This window comes from Amblyomma americanum, chromosome 2 (assembly GCF_052857255.1).
Source record: "Amblyomma americanum isolate KBUSLIRL-KWMA chromosome 2, ASM5285725v1, whole genome shotgun sequence".
In the NCBI taxonomy this organism is placed as follows: Eukaryota; Metazoa; Arthropoda; class Arachnida; order Ixodida; family Ixodidae; genus Amblyomma; species Amblyomma americanum.
The window spans coordinates 99354456-99377637 of NC_135498.1; the positions used below are offsets into that span (position 1 = coordinate 99354456).

General features: G+C 49.5%; 1 non-coding gene across 1 annotated transcript; it reads right to left on the reverse strand.

Moving 5' to 3' along the window:
* Window positions 1-780: 780 nt before the first annotated feature.
* TRNAL-CAG (transfer RNA leucine (anticodon CAG)) lies at window positions 781-864 on the reverse strand. Its single transcript has one exon. It is a non-coding gene; the product is annotated as a tRNA-Leu (tRNA).
* Between the last annotated feature and the right edge of the window lie 22318 nt (window positions 865-23182).

The window sequence follows — 23182 nt, forward strand, 5'->3', positions numbered from 1 at the left end:
CAACGTCCAGGAATCGCAACCCATACGGCGTCAAGGGTAAGTTTCTTTATGGTACGCTGGAGCACGTCCCAACCCAAAAGAGCAGCGCATCCCAGCAATCAATAAAGACGTCTTCTATTGACCCTGGTTTGTGACACAACAAGCAGTCAGCACCCCATGGTAAAAATAATCCCTTCTCTTCCATCCATGTTTTAACCGGCAACGTACGAGTGTGCAGCTTGAAGAAAAACATCTTCACACCCGCTGGCACCACCATTTTCCTTACTCTGTTTAAACGATTTCCTCCTTGTCCTCCACTATACAGAGATCGATATATTTTCTCGGGGAAGACGCAGTCAAGCAAATCTTTTACCTATTTCTTACGCGTGACATTTGAAACGTATTCCAAACTGAACCGAGCATTTAGAAACCGGAAAGCAAAGATCATATCCTTCAAAAATCTGCTTACACTGTATCGCACCCCGTCTGCAGTGGAAATAACATATATAGTTCGGCAAAGCCGAAGAAAGCCTCATTTCAATAAAATTCCGCAGGAAAGGGCCGCTTTGTTCTCGATGAAACACAAATCTGGACACCACCTGCCTCAGGTGTGGCAAGGAAAGACCCCCTTTTCTCAAACGCAGAAATAAATTATCCCGTTTAGTCCTCTCCCACGAGGACTGCCAAACAAAAACTGCGAAGAGACGATCGGCCATCCTGACAGAACACGGGTGCATAAAAATCGGTGCAGAGTAAAACCTTCCTTTTTCGTCCTGTGTGTAGAAAAAGAAAAAAAAGCATTGTCAGAAGTGGGATTCGAACCCACGCCCGGAAGACCGGACTGCGACCTGAACGCAGCGCCTTGGACCGCTCGGCCATCCTGACAGGACACGGGTGCACTGATATCGTTGCAGTTTTGTGCAAAACCTTCAAACACTTTGGTTACCGAGAGGGCGACAAAAAGCCGAACAAAGTTGCTTGACGAAGTGTCACCCCCTTTTCACTCCTACACGCAGGGCAGCGGGCAATTTTTGCACAGAATTCATAATACTCATTCATTCATAAGAATAGTACACACAAAGCAAAAGACATTCACAAGCAGGTATAACACAGATGAGTGAGAAAAAATACTACTGAAAACTGAAGAAACATGAAGAATCGGTATGGATAAAATGCATTGTACATAAATGTACAATATATAAGACAATTTCATGAGAAAAAAAGCGGAATTAGTATACTTAACCAAAGATATAAGCAAAAAGCGGATATCTATTACAAAAAGGGAGGGAGGCAGAAATATTGGATAGATTTTGTTTGTAGGAAACGGCCTTTTTTAGGCCAACGAATAGAAGCCGGTATTTATTTTGCTAAACGTCCGCATGGAAGCACTATCCTCAATTGTTCCCTAATATCAGGGTATTTATTGAGCAAATCAGCTACTTGATGGTTCAGTGTTTGTGTTAAGAGTGAATTTATTGATGTGTCATGGCCACCAACGCTGGCAGCATTCCCATAGCAGCGGGACAGCAGAGCCGGAGGCAGCAGCTTCAGACCGAGACTCGCGCTCTAGCCTCCAGCGATGACGACGAAGCGTGGTAGTAATGCGTCGTCCTCGTCTTCTTCTTACAGCATTTTTTTTCCAGTTTGAGCATTTTAACTCCGTCAGTCTGAAAAAAATTGAGAACATTTTTGTTTTTAAGTTGACTTTCAACTCAGCAAGGGTCCCTTTTTCGCTTAATTTTTTGTTCAAACTTCCTGGAAAAGGAAAAATTCCCTGAATGGCTCATCGTTGTAATGCGGCGTACTCGGTAGAGTAGACGGGCTCGCAGAGATTGTTCTACCCATGCAAGGCGATCAGTCGCCGATTTGGGGAAGGGCAGCTCTTATGGACAAACGCTGTCAACGCGATAAGGCACATGTGACGTCACGCAGACACGCTTCATTCTTTGATTCTGCCGCTTCATGCTTGGTGTTCCAGCGCTGAAGAGCCATAGAAATCCGTCATCGCGAATGCAGACAGCCTGACACAACCTAGCTCGCCGTGGGAAAAGGCAGAGTAGAGCCGGGGGAACCTATCGGTTAGGGGAGTAGGCGAATAGCGGGGAGCCAGTGCTCATGCGCGGGACAAGAACTCCAAGGGTGTTTTTGTTCTGAGCATGCGTACTGTCGCTCCGTTATTCTCCTATCCTCCTAATCAAAAGGGTCCTCCTATTCCACAACTCCCTAAAGTCGCGCTGCGGAGAATTCGAGTGGGCGCTGTGCTGGCTCCTGCGTTCAGGGCGTCCTGGAAATCCAGGTCGTATATCCCTCCGCTGAAAAGCCCCTTCTGCCCCGCTCCCGCCAAGTAGGCAACGCCGAAGCACTTTTCGGAGAAGTGACCCAAACTTCGAGCTGCGAGCGAACATGTGCGCAGCCAGGGCTACCATCCAAGACGCCCGCCAGCCAGACACGCGCATGTGGACACGCTGGCCTCAGCATCGAGCCCTGTTGACATTCAGCCACGAATCCAGCCTTTACCATTTCCTTTAACTGATGTCAAAGGCCAAATCTGCACAATAATAAGAAGAAAATTGGAGGACGCTTAAGCTTCGCCTTTAAGAGTGGAACGCGACAGCGTGTTGCAGCACTGCCAGGGAGTCAACGGGACGCCATCGCCCGTTCGGCGCGATGCCTTGCCCGTTAGACAAATCGCTCTGCTACGTACGGTGAAACGGAAGCGCGGAGCGCCAAACCACACAGAAGCGCTGCCAGGCGCCTTGCCGAAACGCGAGGTACTCAAGTTTCAGTCGTAGTTCGTCGGCACATCGTTCTCGACAAACCCGATGCCACGAACGCCAGCATAACTTCCGTGCCGAACGAACGGGCAGCAAGCCGCAAGCTTCGTGGTGAACGCGCTTTGGATGTGCGCTGCGGTGTTCGCCGCTCACCGCGATGATTCCTGCGTGCCCTCACGGCCCAACTGCGCCCGAATGAGACCAGCGGGAGGCGCTCCCATCGCGCGAGTTGTGATTCTAGTCGGGAGTGGAAAGGGGGACACAGCGCATGCATTTCTCTCTCTCTTCTGAGGGGACGGTCGCTGCGCTAGGGGGGGGGGGGGGGGGGCGGGGGGAGTGGGAGAGAAAGGAGTGGTGGATGGATGGATGGACTGATGGAAAATAGGGGCGTCCCATTTAAAACGGGGCAGTGGTAGTTGCCACCATGCTCAGTTTTTTTCCTTTATTTTTGTTTAACTCTGCGGCAAGTTGTTAATAAAATTCGCCATTTTCTTTAATATACGTCTTCCGACACTTTAAAACTTATGTCATCTCTCTGCTTTTGAGTCACCAATCCTCCAATCGCTTTTTGCTAATTTCCATCGCAGATTTATTTACATGACTATTGTTATCTCTAAACCCTAAGGCCTCAGGAAGGGTGACTGTGCCTGCATCGACATCAGGATGGATACCATTACATTTTAGAATGAGGTGTTCTATTGAGTCTACAGATTTACCACACACAGCACATGTGTCATCTTCTTCGTTAAATTTCTTTTTGTAGTGGTGCGTTCTAAGACACCCTGACCTAGCTTCAAAGAGGAAGGCACTGCCTCTTGAGTTATAAAACGTTTTCTTCCTGATCTGCCTTTTCCAGCATCGATACAGTTCTACCCTATGCTTCTTTTTCATTGAATCTATGCAATTTTTACCTTCGACGTTTTTAATCTGTCGTTTAATGCTTTCTTTCTCCTTCCTCGTCTCTGGCAAACTTACTGGCCAGCTTTCTAGTTCGTTTCTGCCACTGTGTGTCAACGCTCTTTCTGTGCAGGTATTTAAATACCTTAGCTACCCACCTGTTATCGTCGAATTTCCTCAGGCGTTCTTCGTATAGTACTTTGAGCTTCCCGTGCTTCGAACGTTGATCAGCCCATATCCCCCTGTACTGCCCCGTTTGTGGTTTTCACGTGGGCAGCTAATGCTAATCTTCCAACAGTTCTCTGATTTACTTCTAATCGCGACTGAACATCAGCCCTTAACCATAGAACCGCATTCCCTTAAGTAAGCCCCGGCACCATTATTCCTTTCCAAATACCTCTGAGGACATCATACCTATTGTACCCCCACAATGCCCTATGTTTCATTACCCCTGCATCTCTTCGCCCTTTTGCTATGAGAGACTGTTCGTGTTTTTCCGTGTACATATGGCCTTTGTTTACCCATACCCCAAGATATTTGTTTTCGGCCACTCGGGGTATTTCATGGCCTGGTATGCTCGTGATCAGTTGTACCGTCGAAAACCATCACGCCTGACTTAGTTGCGCTAAAACTGAAACTTCGACTGTCTCCTTCGTCTTCACAGCAATTCACCAAAGTTTTTAAATTTGCAGATCTTCCTGGCTATCTTCTAACAGTACAATATCGTCCGCATACATTAAACCCGGTAGTCGTTGCTCAACAACCTTTCCGCCTAATGTGTACGACAGATAATAACCTAGATGGCTTCCTTGCAGCCTTGTTTCTATACTTATCATATAAAGGGCAAGTGCTCGCCCAACGCCACCTAGAGGAATTCTTCGCTTTGGTGGCGTTGGCTGGCCGCGTCGCGGATGAGAGGGGGTCAGAGTGAGCGAAGGAGCCACGCTGTCTACTGGGCCAGTGGCGTACATTGCAAGGAGGAGGATTTTTCACTCACGGCCAACGCCGCCGACACCCACCGGCTTTTCTGCAACACGTGCACCTTAACGCTGTCGCGTTAAAAAATAGCGGCGAGCAATTGGATTCATGCGTTGGAAATGCCATTCCCTTACAGCTCTGATTTCTTTGCTTTCACTCACCAATCTAGTCCAGTTCTGGTTATATTCTATTTGCGATTCTATCCTACTTCTGCTCCTATCCTTATTATATTTCTACACCTAATCGCTGTTTTTATTCGTCTATGCTGAGCCACTCTTAGTCATTTTCATTCTTGGTGAGTCATTCTTAGTCCGGCCTCTCCCTACTCTCCCCTACAAGTGGCGTGGAGGGGGACTCCCTTCTCTCCACCTGCCACTGTTTTCAGGTGCACGCTTAACACAGACAATGGAGTACATATTGCAACCGCGCAAAACGACGAGGGACGAAGAGAAGAAAGCACAGTACAAAACGTTTTGCGCGGTTGCAATATGCACCCCACTTGTGTTGAACTTCCGCGTTTTGTACTGTGCTTTTTTCTCTTCGTACCTCGTCGGTTTGCGCGGTTGCAATATGCACTCCATTGTTAACCTCCGTTAGAGATGAGGAGTCCTTGAGTGAGCTGACTCTTTCAGCGCCGCAGGTCCCTTCTACGAATGACGTTGCCGGACTTAGTTATGAAGGAAACTGTGCAGGGGGTTTATTTAAATTATTTACAAGATTTAGGAACCCATTGGAGGGTGATGGGGGAAGGTCGGAGGATCTGAGAAGATCTGAGGATGGTCGAGGATTCCTTCTCATGGCACTCATCGTCCGGTTTTAAAAGGGTCCGGTCCCTAGGATTCTCTAGGTTCGAGGAGGTCTAAGCCAGGTTGGGCGTGGCCTAACTTGCGCTGTCGTACACACACACCACTTCACATAGGGACACGCCCCCGTCACATGTCTCGCCGGAGAGAAAGGGCGCCGCTGGACCATCGCCCCCTCATAGAGAGCGTTGTCTTCGCGTCCGAACGACAGTTCTCACGCTGTCAAGCCGGACACGTCGAACTCGAACTCGAACTCAGAAGCACTGAAAACACACTTGGAGGCATTCAAACCAGGCCGTAGTGCTGTAGACGCTTGAACAAAGCACTTAGGTCTTGCTCATGATCATGAGCATGAGGTGTAGGGCTGGCGATGAGGACATCGTCAAGGTACGCGAATACACTCGGTAGGCCTCGCGTGACCTCAGCGATGAACCGCTGGAAGGTTTGAGCCGAATTGCGTAGTCCAAAAGGCATCCGGACGTACTCAAACAAACCAAAGGGCGTCGTGATGGTGGTCTTAGGTATGTCGGCGGGTTCAATGGGAATTTGGTGATACGCCTTAACCAGGTCAACTTTGCCAAAAATGGCGCAGCCGGCGAGGCGCGATGTAAAGTCCTGGATGTGGGGCAGCGGATAGCTGTCGTGGACAGTGTTGGCATTCAACGCCCGATTGTCGCCGCAGGGATGCCAGTCACCGGGATCACGCTTGGCACAAGATGCAGCGGAGACGCCCACGCGCTGGACGACGGACGTATATTGCCGAGCTCCAGCATGTGGTCAAACTCACGTTTGGCGATAGCTAGACGGTCTCCAAACAAGCGGCCCGGTCGAGCAGCTGCGGGTGGACCCCGGGTGACGATGTGGTGTGTCACAGTATGTTTAGGCGCCTGAGTGATGTTGCATGGCTTAGTGAGCTCCGGGAAATCCGCCAACACTTTTTCGAACTGAGAGGAAGGTATCAGCGTGCGAATGCCCATGGGAGCAAGGTCGGACGAGACTCCCGAGATGGAGAGATGAGTCAGACCGTCGGTAAGGCGACGATGCCGCACACTGACGTCTAAGTCGAAGTAGGAGAGGAAGTCTGAGCCGATGATCGGGCGAACCACGTCTGCGATGACTAAGACCCATCGAAAAGTGCGGCGTAGGCCGAAGTCGAGGGTGAGAGATCGTAGCCCATACGTGGGTATAGACGAGGCGTTGGCAGCACGGAGCGACAGTCCTGATGGCTTGGAACGATCTGCCTTAGTCGGTGGAACCACGCTGATTTCCGCGCCCGTGTCGATAAGAAACCGGGTGCCGCAGAACTTGTCAGTGACCATGAACAGGCGGCTCGAATGACTGGAGGAACCACACGCCGCCGTTAGTGATCCCGGCGGGCGTTTCCCGGCCACGAACAGGGCGGTGTACACTTCGTGGCCCGGTGGCGAAAACGCCTGTGGTACCAGCAGAGAGATGTGGGGCTGGGACTCCGAGCTTGACGTGAGCGCCAAAGAGCGCGATGATCAAGACGAGACGGACGGGTCTCCAGAGGTCGGCTCCGGAGTGCGGCGACTGAGGCGGCAAGCTCCTCGAGACGGGCCTCAAGGCGCGAAATCGCTGGGTCTCTTGGCGGCAAAACAGCAGTGACGGACGGGGAGGTGGCCTCATGAACGTTATCTGCGAGCTCAGCCAGGCGGTCGAGGGTGACGTCACCGGCCGCCGCAAGGACGAGGCGGATGGGCTGGGGAAGGCGTTGGAGGAAAAGCTCTCGAAGCAACGCTGAGTGGTTGGGGATGTCGCGCTTCCCGAGAAGCTGTTGCATGCGGCGCAGAAGCTGGGAGGGGCGCCGGTCGCCAAGGTCTTCCCCGGTAAGGAGCTGCTGAGGCAGGTGCAGTCCGACGGCATAAATCGCTCCAGCACCTTGGTTTTCAGGTGCTGATATGGTGTAGCAACCATGGGGGCGGAGAGAACGTCGGAGAGCTCACCGGCAACGTCAGGAGGCAGGCTTGAGGCAACATGGTAGTAGCGCGTCGTCTCCGACGTGATGCGGGCTAGGCAAAATTGCGCCTCAACCTGGTGGAACCAAACTTGCGGGTTCTGGGGCCAGAAAGGTGGAAGGCGAACCTGCAGCGACGAGACGCCCTGCGGACGCGAATCCGGCTGCGTGGATGTTGCGGGATCGGTAATTGCTCGTCCTTGGTCACCAATGTAGGCTTAACGCCTCAGGAGCGAAGGAAACGAGACCACTGCTACGAGCCGACACCAGAACAGAACTGCCAGCCGTGGCTGCAGGAGGCACGACCAGGTGCCGTCTTTATTCTCTTCGTAGGGTGGCGCGCGCTAGCCGGGTTGTCGGCGCCGCCCAAGAGAGGGTGCTACAATATTATAGGAGACTGGCTGAGAATTTGACAGCTGCAAAACTCTTCACAAATAGAGAGCTTAAATAATGCATACTAATGAGCATGTTATGAGAGAGACAAATATTTGTCTAAAATAGGTCAGGATAAAGGAGTGTTGAAACAGAGCAAAGACAAAAATAAAAAAAGGCGCAGAAAATCCTTCCGCGCGAGAATGGTGGGGAACAAAGAAGAAGTAGGAAGAGCCGGCGACTGTTCCATTGTTTCGCCAGCCAGGACTGCTAACGCGACCACTGATACCTGCGACTGTCCTCACTGACCAGAATGGCTTCCCAGCCGCCTTCAAGAACCGACGCCTCGCCGCCGAGACTTGACGACCTCGGTGCCCACGTCCCCGTGTACCCGATTGCCAGAGTGCCGGCGGCTAGACTGCGCCCTGGAGCATCACCAGAGGATCCGGACATTGTGGTCATAATGCAGCCGCCCCTGGTTCCTCATCCCAGTCCAGAAGAAACAGCGACATCTCCAGAGCTCCGGTTTCAGGACCGCAATGAAGAGACCGCTCAGGACGAACGTTTGTGCATGCAAGCCTGGGTGCTGTGCGCAGCTGTATGCTTCCCGCTCGTGTTTGCTTCGTGGCTGCTGCTGGTCCCTTACCTCGTCCATGTAGCCATCCCGCCAGGGGGTGGACAAATGCACACGTTGCCAACATATCCCTCGCAGACAGTACCAGCGCCAACATTTAGCATGACAAGTCCCACAGCTTCATTTCCGGCGACAACATTTACGATTCCAAGCCACTCTTCCCCATCGCTTCTACCTTCAGCGTTTACAGTGCCAAGCTACCCTTCTTCAGCGCCCACACTTGCGCCAACGCTTATAGTGCCATCCTCTCGGGTTCCAACGTATCTTTCGCCATCAACAACGGTGACATCACCTTCAACAACGGTTCCAGTGTCATCATCTAACGCCACAACGTACCTCCCGACGTCACCACAGACCTCCACCGATGCCTGGAGCGGGGTGCCAAGCATATGTCTGCAAACACCCGTCGTCAATTCACCCCCTGCAATATTACAAATAGGCCCTCACTACAACCGCTCGGCCTCAAATCTGAACACCATGCCCTTTTTCTGCGCCTACGACAACAAGGATGTGACAAGAAGCAGCACCCGGTGGCACTTCTTGTTCGAAACATTGCCGTTTTCCCTCTGCTCTTACGTCATCTACTGGTCGGTGGGAATCGACAATGGATTGGTGACGAGCCGACTGCCCAGATTTGACCGCCGGCAAGGCCTACACCAGCTGCGGAACATTACAGACAGGTTTGGATTTCCAGGAATCAAGATACTTTTGGCCTTGGGCGGCTTCGAATATGATGCGCCGCATTTTTCGAGGCTGGGTCGGGACAGTGCTACGATGAACCGCTTGATGCTAAGCATAACTGACGCAATGAGTCGTTATCGCTTAAACGGAGTAACTGTTGACTGGAAGAAGCCGAGGGCAGGCTGCGGTTCCACGAACGACCCTGATGTGCTTGCGCTCCTCTTAAACAGACTTCGACAATCCTTCAACCGTTATGGCATGAACCATATTGTTTCAGTTATGTTGAGACCCGAACTTGTCTACGAAGCCGTAGTGAACAGAGTCGCTCTCGTCGTGGATTACTTCTTTATTGGGAGAGAGCTTGTGTATCCGTATGGTCCGGCTGTATCACCTGGTTTCTGCTCTCGTTTGACCGGCAGGTTCCAACAGGAAATGCGGCGGTACGCGCTAAATGCGCCGCGGGCAGCTCTTGACCAGTTGTGTGTTGTGGAGGACTTGTCGCCACTGGCAAGTCATGGTGATATGGATTTGAGAACGAGTGCCATAACCACTGGACACCGCATATACACAGCACGTTTATACACTGCGTGTAGGCTTCGGGGCTTCTGTAGGAATGACAGCTCCGCAATGTCCTCCGGCGTGTCGCATTTCGCATTTAACGGCCAAGGGAACTCGACGAACCGTCCCGTTGTGTACCTCACCACCTGCTCTTCTGACACACTTAGGGAACGGGCCGACCTTAGACAGCTGCGCGGACCAACGAATTCCTCGAGTTACAGGGGACCTTGCGTGCTGGCGATGAATTTGTACGCGGATAACTTTGCCAAGCAATGCGCGTCGGATTACAACCATTACATTCTCACGGAACACCTGTACTACGCTATGCTCGGCCAGAACGCAACTGGAGGCTCTCTTCTGAATGCGGCTCCGGCGTGCTAGCGAACTTGTAGTCTTTTCCATTTTGAAGAACAGTCTATGCAACCTGGGAGGTTTAGCTTACTCTTAATAAGTATATATTAAATCCGTCTCTTAAGCTGCATTGGCGCTGCCATGCTTTATTACTGCTTTATCCGCATATTTTTAACACTGCTCCTCTTTGCCGTTCTACGTTTTATTTTTTCGGCGTTGCCACTACTTCCAACCCGCCGCGGTGGCTCTGGAGGCGGAATGTTAGAGGCCTGTGTACTGTGCGGTGTCAGTGCTCACACAAAGAACCGCAGGAGGCCGGAATATCCGGGGCCCTCCGCTACGGCGTCCCTCATTGCCTGAGTCTCCTTGGGAAGTTAAACCCCGTATACCAAAGCAAACTTTTCTTTCTATGATCTGTCGTGGTGTCTGAACAAAAGAAAACGCTTACAGCTGCGAAGGAATAGGAAGCATGATTAATAGTGCTTTGATGTCGGTATCTCGGTATTTTTTCGGTATCGCGCGATAGTTTTTTGTAGCGATAGCTACATTACGGTAGCATTTCTAGCCTTCAGCGTGGCGGCGCCGCCACCCTGTGGCTGCGGCGTGGCTGGCCACGTGGTGTGGAGCAGCTGCCGGCGGCACGGCGCCATGGTTGATCACATGGTTCGTAACGTGGTTGGCCACGTGACCAATCACGTGGTGCGAAGCAGCTGCTGCTGCCGGCGGCGCGGCGCGCCGGCGAAACCTAGGGTAACTCGATGCCCGCTGGCCTCCGCTTTCAGGGTGAGCACACTTCCCGCGACGGCAACATGTCGGGTCACACTCTCCCGTTCTGCATAGAGCGCAATGCGGCGGCGGGCCGTTCGGAAGACAAAACTGCCACTACCGCGTGAAAATCCGCAAACCTGGTGTTCTAACAAGAAAGGGTGGTACCAGTGGTGTTTCAAACAGTGAACCAGAGTTAGTTAAGCTAAGATATGTCATGTTTTGCAGCTCATCTGCTGAGAAATTCGTCGCCTTGCGAACATTCGTTACATTCTCACAGAGGTTGTAACATTTCCAGCGCTATCTGTACACCCGGATACTCTATATCCCGATTGCTTTTCCAGCAGTCAGAATTGCTTATTTAGAGCTGCAGTTTCATAATCGCCAAATACTGCCACACGGGCAGTTCTAATGAGAATTTCAAGCTTTCCTGTCAACGACAGTTTCGAGGGTGTTTGGTCATTAACTTACTCCTTTGTTGCTACTGCGACAAAGCAGTGGCAGTATATAAGAGATAAATATATGAAAGCATAACAACTGTCAGAAGATTTTGACATGCACTGCTCACCTCGTGTTTGGGGTGTTGTTGAAACAGACCAGTGAACAGTGTAGGAGTCTCACTGTTTAATGGTAGCACAAAATCGACTCACATTATTTTATCATTTGCCTTGCTTTCAAGAAATGTGTGAAACGGTCACCTTTGTTGAATCTGCTACTGCGTGGTTTTAATTCGTAGTCTACAATTAACTTGTGCGTGTGTATGATTCACTTTGCACAAAAGCGGGATAGCCATAACCACTGCTTATTCGCCACGAAATTTTGACTTCAGTTTTGGGAAGGCTCAAGGCAATGCCAGCTCGTAAAGACCAGCCTGGCCATTTCAACAAAACCAAATTACAAGATATATTTTGTGTGTCGCTACTCCAAGCCTCCGCACTTTTCGCCATCGGAATACGGCGGACATCAAATGCACGGACCATAGGAGTCGGTGTTGCTGAGTGAAACACAGCACGTAAATATCAGAACCGCAAAGAATAATCCATTTATTTACAATATACATTATATTTAATGTACCCATTCCGCTCTGCTTTCTAACACAAAAGGCAACTTGTATTCACTGAAGGCCTGCGCCTGTTACTGTTTTGCTTCCATAGGATCGATCAGGAAGTTCAGGTGTGTTCAGCCATCGTGCCAAAATACGAAGCCTAAGGGACAGAAAACGGTCAACAAGTTTCTGGAAAATTTCTGAGGGCTGTGTGCACGAAACTTGTGGGAGGGCCACGCTACTGATAATCACTTGTCTTAGTGTCTTCATTAGCTTTTTGACACGACTAATATCCCTTGTTTGAGAAAAAAATTTAAATGCCCTTTCGCACTGCTCAACAATTTTCAGAACTTCTTGGCTTGCGTAAGTTAAATTTTTCCCACCTTGTACAGACTATTTAAGCTGAACGAGTTTGTGCTGTTCTCCGGGCTCTTCCGCCGTCAGCATGCGCTTGCAGACCAAGCAATGTTCTACAGTAGACAAAATTGGCTTAACTAAGAATCCTGCTAAATGAGAAAGTCTGTCACCCTCGATAGAAGACACTGAGTGTAGATCGGCATCAATGACTTCCTCATTTTCGTCAGATTCGCACTGCCTCGCATGCTGTATTTCTGGAGAGAGAAAATCAACCAGATAATCACTGTCGTGAATTTCGTAGCCATATTTTCTCGGAACAATTAGAAACTGGCTCACTGACGCAATTTCAAGGGCATTTTTTAGATCATATGAGCTGGGCACAGGCGCCCGCATTCGGATTACGGAAAATAAATTCTCCAAGCAGTCTTGGACAAGCCTGCCAGTCAGGACAAATTTGTACCCGCAGACTTTCAGGAGGTAAAGGTGTAGCTTCAGCACGACATCTGTCGACATGATTACGCCTGACTGGCAGGGCTTCCGGACTTTTCGCACGCCAATGCTGAGTTCCGAGACAACTTCTGACGCAATAATAATAATAATAATAATAATTGGTTTTGGGGGGAAAGGAAATGGCGCAGTATCTGTCTCATATATCTTTGGACACCTGAACCGCGCCGTAAGGAAAGGGTAAAGGAGGGAGTGAAAGAAGAAAGGAAGAGAGAGGTGCCGTAGTGGAGGGCTCCGGAATAATTTCGACCACCTGGGGATCTTTAACGTGCACTGACATCGCACAGCACACGGGCGCCTTAGCGTTTTTCCTCCATAAAAACGCAGCAAGGTTCAAAACTGAAACTGCTCGCTCATACTTTTCTTTGTCAATCATGCTTAAGGCGACCCACGGATGGCGAGCTGTCCTTATCGTGTACCACTTGAATAAAAGTTCAAAAATCAAGCAGTAGTTCTAGCTTCCGATGGTTACGCTCCTTGATCTACAAGGTACATAATTCCTGCAGGGGCTTCTCTGAATAGCTGCACAGCGATTCCGACCTTCATTTTTGTGAAGTGACTATATGAAAAATGAATTTCACCGAGGTTCGAAGCAACCTTAAGCTGTTCGCCGTGCTCATGCTCAATCAAATTCTCAACGTGCCCTTTCAAAATTTCAGTGCTCGGAATAATAAATTTTGACGCAATCTTTTTAATAAGATGCATGAAATCCTTCCTCGCAAGATGTCCTCTAATATTCTTAAGTACATGAGGAGGGTCGGGCATAAAGTAAAGCTCTATTAAATCACAAGGGTGGGGAACACACTGCACACAGTCACCGAGTTACGCGAGCTCGACAGACTTAAAGACCTCCACATGGCTCGGTTGGAGGCACCCATGTTACAGGTCACACAGAGTACGCGGAGAGAGATCTCCGAGCAGAGTCGCATGAGATGAAACACAAAATCTATCAACAAACGTAAGCACCAGTAAAATGATAAGCTATCACTTGCTTCCAACGGCTGTTCATGCCTCCAACCATAAACACAAGAACATAATTAGCCGGTTGATCAGACTCCGTCAGAGTCGTCGTTCCAAGAAAAAAAACACATCAGAACTGCGATCGAGCTCTAGCCCTTTTCTGATCTCCATTTCGTCCAGGAACAATATGCAGTCTTTTTCAATATCGGCCATTATGGGAACCTTGGTCTTCATTATTTCAAATATTTCAGTGAGCACGCCTGGTTGAAATGGAAGATGCTGTAGCCTTCTGCAGAGTGTTCTCCTTGACGGTAGCGGATTGCCTTGCTCAAGCAGAACATCGTATCCTGTAGAGCCACAAGCAAACTTCAGCTGCAAAGCCTCCTTTACTGTCGCTGGGCTCCATGAACAGCCCTTTCTGTTGTGCTTCTGCAGGGCGACTTTTTGATCTTCGTTCAAGAAGCTGAGATTTGAAGTCAAAGTAGACATCTCTTTCTGAAGGCGTTTTGTAGTTCTAATTTTTCTTTCCAGCTTTTTTTTAGTCAGGAAGTATCGTTCCCGCAAAATCGACTTCTTATTCTGAAGGTCCTGTACTTGTTTCACGAGCTCAGTTGCGGACGTAGAAAACACGTCTGCTGTTCGTGCTCCACTCTCCCTTGATGCTCTTCGCTCACATCACTGACAGCGCTCTCAGAACAGCATTCTTCTGCGGCTGATGAGCTCTGGTCACTATCACTGACAATGGTAGCAGAGAACGTTCGTTGACGAGGCAGCTTTCTGTATTTAGGTCCAGCTGAAAATGTTAAAAAAACAGAAACAAATTACACTGAGGACACAAAGCACTGAACTTGTCTTGAATTTCGCATATGCTTTTACATGGTTCCCTTCAGTGGATTTCGACCGGCATGCATAAGCTAGCAAACACAGACCTGGGATCAGGACCCGACAGGCTTAATTACGCCTTCTGAACTGGAGGAACTACGGGGCAGATCAGCGAGAAAATGTCGCTATTATTTCTTCCGACTTTTTTTGCCATCAGCATTTCGTAATAGAATCCTCTTAACAGAGTATACTGAGGGGCCAGCTGGTCAGACATATTATAAACAAAAACGTAGACCTCCGCACTCGTCTCCAAAGTACGCCCATCCTTGGACACTTCTACGAGTCAGCCGACACTGAACTACACACAGACGCCAGCAACATCGGCCTCGGTGCGGTCCTTGTGCAGAGGCAGGATGGTCTCGAACGCGTAATCGCATACGCGAGCCGTACATTGTCACGATCTGAGGCGAACTATTCCACCACCGAAAAAGAATGGCTGGCCATTGGGTGGGCAGTAACAAAATTTCGCCCGTACCTATATGGCCGCCCCTTCAGGGTCGTCAGCAACCACCACTCGTTGTGTTGGCTGACGAACCTCAAAGATCCCTCGGTACGGCTTGCACACTGGAGCCTTCGACTTCAGGAATTCGATGTTACCATCGTCTATAAGTCTGGTAGGAAGCACAGTGATGCCGACTGTTTGTCTCGTGCTCCTATCGAGAACAACCGAGCTGACCCCGACGATGAATCTGTTTTTCTTGGTGCCATCTCCACGTCCATCCTCATTCAACACCAAAGGGACGACAGTGAACTACGGCCCCTCATTGAGTATCTAGAAGGAATCGCTCAGTCTCCACCGCGAATCTTTTCGCGCGGGCTGTCGTCGTTCTGTTTACGTGACGGCGTCCTGTATAAGAAAACCTACAGTCCAACAGAAGCTGTCTATCTACTCGTCGTGCCTACGGCCCCTCGCGACGAAGTCCTGCAGGCGAGCCATGATGACCAATCTTCTGGTCACCTGGGTTTTTGTCGAACTTTGGCACGAATACGGCAAAAATACTACTGGCCAAGGGTTGCTGCAGTTGTGAAACGTTACGTAAGAACTTGCCACGAGTGCCAGCGTCGCAAGACGCCGCCGACTAAGCCAGCCGGCCTACTCCAGCCTATTGACCCGCCTCAGGTTCCCTTCCACCAAGTTGGCATGGACATACTCGGCCCATTTCCGGAGTCCTCGCTGGGCAACCGCTACATTGTGGTCGCCACCGACTACCTCAGCCGATACTGTGAGACTAAAGAACTTCCCCGTGTTACTGCTGACGAAATTGCGAACCTTATCATTCAAAACATTGTGCTTCGTCACGGTGCACCCACCATCGTTTTAACTGACAGGGGAACAGCGTTCACCTCGTCCCTTACGCAGGAGCTAGGTTATGCGCCTAAGCGGCACCAGTCACCGCAAAACAACCGCTTACCACCCTCAAACGAACGGCCTCACCGAACGGCTCAACAAGACAATCGCCGACATGATTTCTATGTATGTCGACGCGGACCACCGGAACTGGGACGCCGTACCCCTTACGTCACCTTTGCTTATAATACTGCGGTCCAGGAAACGACACGCTTCACTCCATTTCGTTTAGTACATGGTCGCGAAGCCACAACCATGTTGGATGCAGTGCTGCTTCCAGCTAGCGCTACCCCCTCTGTTATGGGTGCTGCCCAATTTGTTCGTTACGCTGAGGCCGCCCGCCAACTCGCTCGACAGCGCATCCGGCACCAGCAAGTTCACGACGCTCAGCGATACAACCTCCGCCACCGAAATGTGCGTTACCTGCCCGGCGAACAAGTCTGGGTGTGGAGCCAAATCCGCATGAGGGGACGCTCTGAGAAGCTTCTACGCAGATACTTTGGCCCCTACGAGGTGCTCCGCCAGCTGAGTCGTTACCTACGAAGTTCTCAACCAAGGAACAGTTCGCTCTTTTAGACGGCCGACCTCCGAAGTTGTCCACGTCGCTCGGATGAAGCCGTACCACGCCCGTTAGCCCCTCGCGCGTGTCTACACTACACGCCAGACACGTGCGACTACTCTTGTGAGCCTGCCTGCAATTGCTACCACACCGAGTCGGTGTCTTCAAGAGAGGGGGAGCAATGCTACGCTACTAACTACTCTAGTGGCGCCATACAGCGGCTAAACTGCATTTCCTGGCAGCTGGCAAGCCTTGAGCCATCTCGGGGCTAGATGCTTCGTCTTCTTCATCTCTCGTGCTGCCTGCTGCCTTGCGCGTTCCAACGTCTTGAGCGTCTAATTAAAGCAAGTAAACCAGCCCTGCTTACGCCAACCGTTTCTCAGTGACAATATGGACGGGACGTAGAAGGGCGAAGACAGGACGGTTGCTACTATTACCTTGTTATTACTAGTTACCTTGAGGTAACTGTTCCCAAGCATGAAATCCTTGCTTCAGTTCACAGCATTGCCGACAAGGCGAGCCGTGAGGAGAGAGCACATTGCATTTCTGAGGCTGTTGACACAGTTGACAAGGCGTACAAGCTGGGAAAAAAGAGCATCACAAAGGTGAAGAGTGTTGTTGGGCACTTTCGTGATTCAAAGTTGGCTTTGGTGCTCGCAGATAAGGATGGAGGCTTTGTCGTTCTTCCTCGTGAGATGTATGAAGCAAAGGCGGCCAACACTATTGAGAAGAACTTCAGGCGCTCGCTTCTTAAGCCGGCTAAGGCTAAGACCAGAGCGTTGAAGTTGCTGCAAGAGTGTAAGCTGGACAAGCTGGAAGGGAAGTGAGAAACTGCAAGGGCAATGCTTTGAAAGTTTTTTTCAACGCAAAAACGCACAAGCCGGACTGTCCCTTCAGAGCCATCATCACAGAGAGACACAGCTGGCAAGCTGGACTAGCCAAGTTCCTCCAGGGTCACTTGAGCAGGCTTGTTACTGTGGACCCTTTCAAAGTCGCCAGCTCGGCTGTGTTAGTTGACATCCTGCGCGGTGATTTGTGCGGTGCTAATTCGGCTTTTTCTGTGGACATTGAGGAACTTTTTTACTCAGTGCCGCACGACGAACTGTTTATTGCGGTGAGGGAGTGCAATGAAGAGGCGGGACCGGTGTCCTTTCAGAATTCTTGTGGTGTCAGCATTGATTCTTTTTTGGAACTCCTGTCTATGTACCTAAATTCCCCGATTGTTAGCCATAGACAGCATTTCTACATTCAGAAACGTGACATTTGTTTTGGGTCAAGTGTCGCCCCTGTGCTTTGCGAAAATTTTCTGGCTAAGTTTGGACGATTGCTTCAGGCTCAGTTGAGTGACGAGCACATTGTGCGTATTTTTAGATATGTCGATGATTTTCTTGTTGTCCTCAAACTTTCTCCTAGAGATGACTTGGTTTTGGTAGCAGACTCGATCCTAGGTCGTTTCAAATGAATCATGAATTCATTGAACTTCTCCATTAAACTACCGGCTCATGATTCCATTCAGTTTTTAGATATTCACCTGTATTTTAATACTGGTGGGCAAATTTGCTGGGCTTACGAACCTCGATCCAAAAATGCGCTTCTGCCTTATGACTCTTCCCATTCGAAGCTCATAAAGCGAGGCATAGCAGCTACATGTTTTAGGTCAGCACTTATATAGTCATGCCCTCACAGAGTGGGAAGAAGTTTTGACATTCAGGTCGAGAGATTTAAGGAAGCAGGCTTCCCTGCCGATGTTCCTGTGGCAGTTGCAGATGCATTTAGAAAGAAACTGCTAAAAGAAAAACAAGAGCTTCTGTTACGTCACATCACACCAGGTGACCAAAAGAGTAGGAAGTTTGAAGTTATGCTATATGTACACAGGCTCTCCCACAACTTGAAGAGAGTGGCAGCGAAATTTGGGGTTGACTTCGTGTTTTCTACGCCCCTCAAGCTGGCAATGCTATGTGCTTTAGCAGATCGAGAGAGGGAAAGAGAACCAGGTCGTGGCACAAAACATAGAAAACCGTGGGCAACAGATATTGTTTATCAGTCCCTCTCCGATGTGGGTCTGTGTACGTTGGGCAGACGGGCAGGTGTCTAAACGTGAGGCTGGGTGAACATGCCTCTTCGCTTCGCCAACAAACTGGAGAACACGTACCAGTGCATTGCAAGAAGTGCAATAGTTGTTTTCCCCTGCTTAATAGTACTAAGATTGTAAGGCGTGGTAAAACCCAATTGGCTAGGAAAATCTTGGAAGCCCAGGAAATTTCAAAATATAGTGAAGGCACGTGCATTAGTACCCCATATGTGTATCTGATGGAGAAGGAATTGAAGTTTTTAAAACACACTTGAGTTTTCTTAGCACCTTTTATTATCTATCGCTCTTTATCTTTTCTACTTTTTTTATCTTTTTCCACACGTTTTAAGATTATCAGTTTGTTTTTACCTTGTTTTATGTTTTGCGCATGCGTGTTGTTGCTCTGCGATGGGGTGTGGTTTACTATCGCATTTCATTCATTTCAGTTGTAAGTAGTAGCAACAGTCCTGTCTTCGCCCTTCAACGTCCCGTCCATATGCTACGTTTTTGTTTATAATAGAATCCTCTCGCAGTATATAAAGACAGTGCGTGGATAGTATTTAAATAGCATCAGCATAAGTAGAGGTTAGTGACCCGACGTTTCTGAGTCGAAGTGTTTACTTTCGAGAAAGTATATATTTCCTTTCGCCTGAATTCAAAGATCGTCGCACAGCTGTGGATTTAAGCAGGCGCCGTCCATCCTGCCGATTGGCTTCATTTTGGGCTTATTCAAAATTAAGCTGAAATAAAGTAATGTATGGTAATACGAGGAACTGCAGCCTCTCGTCAGTCAGAAGTAAGGCTCGTGGCGTCATCAGCTCGACAAAAAGTAGTGATACCCAGCAGCAGTAACGATAAATATAAATAATCTTAGGGTATCGTGCCAAAACGCATGCAATAGTAAATTCAAAAACAGTACGTTCACTATTAACACGGATATATGCACCTTGACATGCTCGCAATATATATATATATATATATATGATGACTCTATACCCTGTTCTTTTGCTTCGTTCGCCAAGAAATGAAGACCGAAAAGTAGCCTTTCACGACTGCTAATTTCAGTAAATATGAAGGTGTAACTTTTCAGTTGTGCATTATGCCTCCTCCCCAGCAAATATTGTTCTGCAATGGCGTTTCGCATGCCTTACCTCGCATACTTTGGAGTTGTCTGTTGGCTTCCAGCTGTCTCGTTTGACCTGCGTTTCCCACTTTTTTCTGCGCGCACTGTCTCGAGGAAAGCGAAATAGCCGCTGTCCTTTTCTAGTGCTGACAGAACACCCGGGAACACAACAGCCCGTCACATCATGATATGCGACTGCTTCATCACACACACAACACTAGCTCACTTCGAGCAGCCGGATTGGTAGTGCCACGAACAGAGCAAGACCCCATCCGCTGAGTCTTAAATAGACGTCTCCCAATTGTAAATAAGGTGGCGCTAAGGTGCGCGACATGACTTGCAAAATTTTTCACTACCAGCTTGGCTTAGCATGTTTCCAGAAATCCCAGCCGCCTTTATCCTCCCGATTAGAGACGCCTCGGTACAAAATGCACCTTTTACCCTACTTTTTCGGAACCCCCTCCCCCTCCTCTCGCCCCATCTACTTCTTGGCGCCAGTTCACCCCGAATATCCCGGCGACGCACCTACCTTAAGCGCACCAGTAAGCAAGAGAGCATGCATGACGAATTACACTGTCGTCAAGAAGAGGCACCCTATTTTTGGTATCGTTTTTCAGTAAATCCCTACTGGGGAAAATATGCTACTTTGGTTGCCGTCACGTATAGCCACGAGATAAGTAAAATTCGTCACGTGTGCTTCTGGGCAGGCATGTCCTGGAGCTTACTTTTTTCTCTTTCTTGATGACAGCAGCGGGAATGAGAGCTTGCCTGCCGCGCGTCTTTCTGCTCAACATGAGTCAAATCCTCTCCAGCTGTCCCTTCACCTCTTTCATTTCATTGCTCCATTCTGCCTGCTTCCTTTATTTCCGCTGCCTCAGCTCAGGTGCTTCAGTATCGAAGGCAGATGGCGGGTCGAACAAAAATCTTATCTTTCGTTTTTTTATTATTTTAAATAAACCACTACTCCTACTATGTCTATCCGAAGAATGACCTCCAAGCGGCGCAACGGGGGGGGGGGGGGGGGGCGTGGCTTTGACGTCATACCATTTTACTGGACCGGCTCCCGCACTGTGGGCTAATTTTACAGAGTCAAGGCGGACGTGTTCCAACCATTCTTGATGTGCGAGAAAAGCAAGATATCTGAAGCATCTGGATACCAACAGCGAAACGGTAGAGTAAATTTGCAAGTTTTTATAGAGTTGTAAAGTACGCCAGCAACTACGGCGTAGCTAAGCCTTACGAGACGAAGGACTCCGCTAGACCGCGATGCTTGCGCCGAGAAAGGCGGAGGGATGCTCGCTAGCCCCAGCAGGAGCGGAAACTCTCCCAGGGGCTTTCAAGGCGAGGATTCGTACAACGAGGCTTCGCACATCGAAGACGAATATTCTGAGGACGAAAGTTCTACCGAAGCGTGCCGGGAACGCGCGAACGACGCCAACCAGGACGCGGAGGAAAACGACAATGACGGTGCGGACAACTGGACGCCAGTTACGCGGGCCAGGGCGCGACGACAAGAAAAGCTCGAGAAAGCAAAAGAAGACAAGAAAGCGAGAGCAGCATCCATGAAGACCAGCCGGACGAGACACAGCGACCAATTGGGAGAATAGAAGCTGCAAGGCGCCATCGCGGAGAAAGCCACCGCTACCCCAAACCGACGTGAAAGTCATCCTTGGACCTAAGCAGCGGCTGAAATTGAAAGAGTATCCACAGTTTCTGATCTCGAAAGCAATCCAGGGGGCGACCAGCCACCACCCGGTATGCGGAGCAGAGAACTTCATTACCAGAATTCGACCTGGATCCAACATAATCATCACGAGCACGCCATCCGACGAGACGGCAAGACAAATCAGCATCGGGGGAGTCAACTACGAGGTCAACACGTACATTGCAGCGCCCGATAATGTGATCCGGGGAGCCATCCACGGGATTGAGCCGGGCCTCAAGACCGATGAACTACAGGTGGAACTGGGAGTCCGAGCGCGTGGAGTGAAATCGTTGGGGCGAAAATGATGGGTAAATCCTCCTCAGCAATGTTCCTCTTCGACGTCAAATTTCTTCCCAAGCAAGTAATTTTTGCAGGGGCAGAGTACCAATGATTCCCGTAGCAAGCCCGAAGGCAGGTGTGCCACACATGCAGGCAGCCTTGACACAAAACAGACGTGTGCACCACGCCAAAGCCGAAGGTATGCAAATCACGTGGAACCCGGGACCCCCAGAAAAACAAACCATCAGTCCGAAGAAAGAAAATGTGCGCGGTGCGGTGGTGACAACACTACTGCAGACAAGGACTGCGAGATGCGGTGAAAAAAAGTGAAGTACCAAACGGGGCAACCGAAAGGCAAGACCCCGCCAGGACAACGAGCGCAAGACAATGGGGACGCTACTACACGCACGAGCAGATCCAGAGAAAAACAAGGGGAAGACGCAACAAAGGATCTGCTCAGCTCAGACAACAACGCAGTACTCCACAGAAACGCCGACAAGCGCACGAGATCGAGATCAACGATGCGATCGAGATCCAGGTCTACAACACGTAAAGAAAACAACGGGTTCCAGGAACGCAGGGGGGACTTGCCAATTCTGCCGGACGAAAAGAAGAAAGACCTCAACCAGCCACAGCAGAGACCGGAGAAGAAAATGAGGTGGACATAACTGTGCAACCACTGTGTCACACTCTAAGACAATGCAACTTGAGGACAGAATAGTAAAACTAGAAGACAGACTTGCTCAAAGCGATAGAAGATTTAAGGAACTAGGGGAACAAACACGAATCTTAAGGCAGAAATCGAAAGACAAAAAGCGCAATACATGCACGCACTAAAAAACCTTGAACACGCCAGGAAACACATGTTCATCACGGAGGGCGAAAAAGTCGAAACGTACCAACTTAGGACAGAATCCGCAGAAGTGGCCGCCATAAAAGCGGCACAAAACCAACTACAAGAAATCAAGTAACTAGATGAGGAGATGGTGAGAGCAAAATTAATCACAAATAATGAAACACCATGTCAAGGTCAGTGAAGACGTAGAGAAAATGGACGGAGAATACAACGTCATTAAAAGGAACGCTGCGACTACAATGAAGGAAGCACACAGCAAACGTATGAGAGAACACATGAGCAATAGGCCCATACAGTCCGACGAACAGTAAGCAAGAACACGAAATATCTTATGGTGAACACACAAGGCTAAACAAGAAAGGAAGCTTGGGCATTTGGGATTGGAACTGTAGAGGAATAAAGGCAACACAAACTCAGTTAATACAGCTCATAAAGAACCAAGAAAAACCACGGGACATCATTGCCATCCAAGAATACGGGGCCAGGGCTAAAACAAGCCTAACAGGCTACAAGATGCATGACGCAGACGGTACCGCCAAAGCCGTCACCTTAATTAGTACATAAATAAATTACGGCAATCTGAAAAATCAACATAACGGATACGGACGTACCCTACACGCTACTAGAAATCGGACCCGAAAAACCAGTGGATGACAGTGCTTTCATCATAAACGTGTACAGCCCACCGAAACAAAAGAACCTCAGAATAAACGAGCTTTTCAA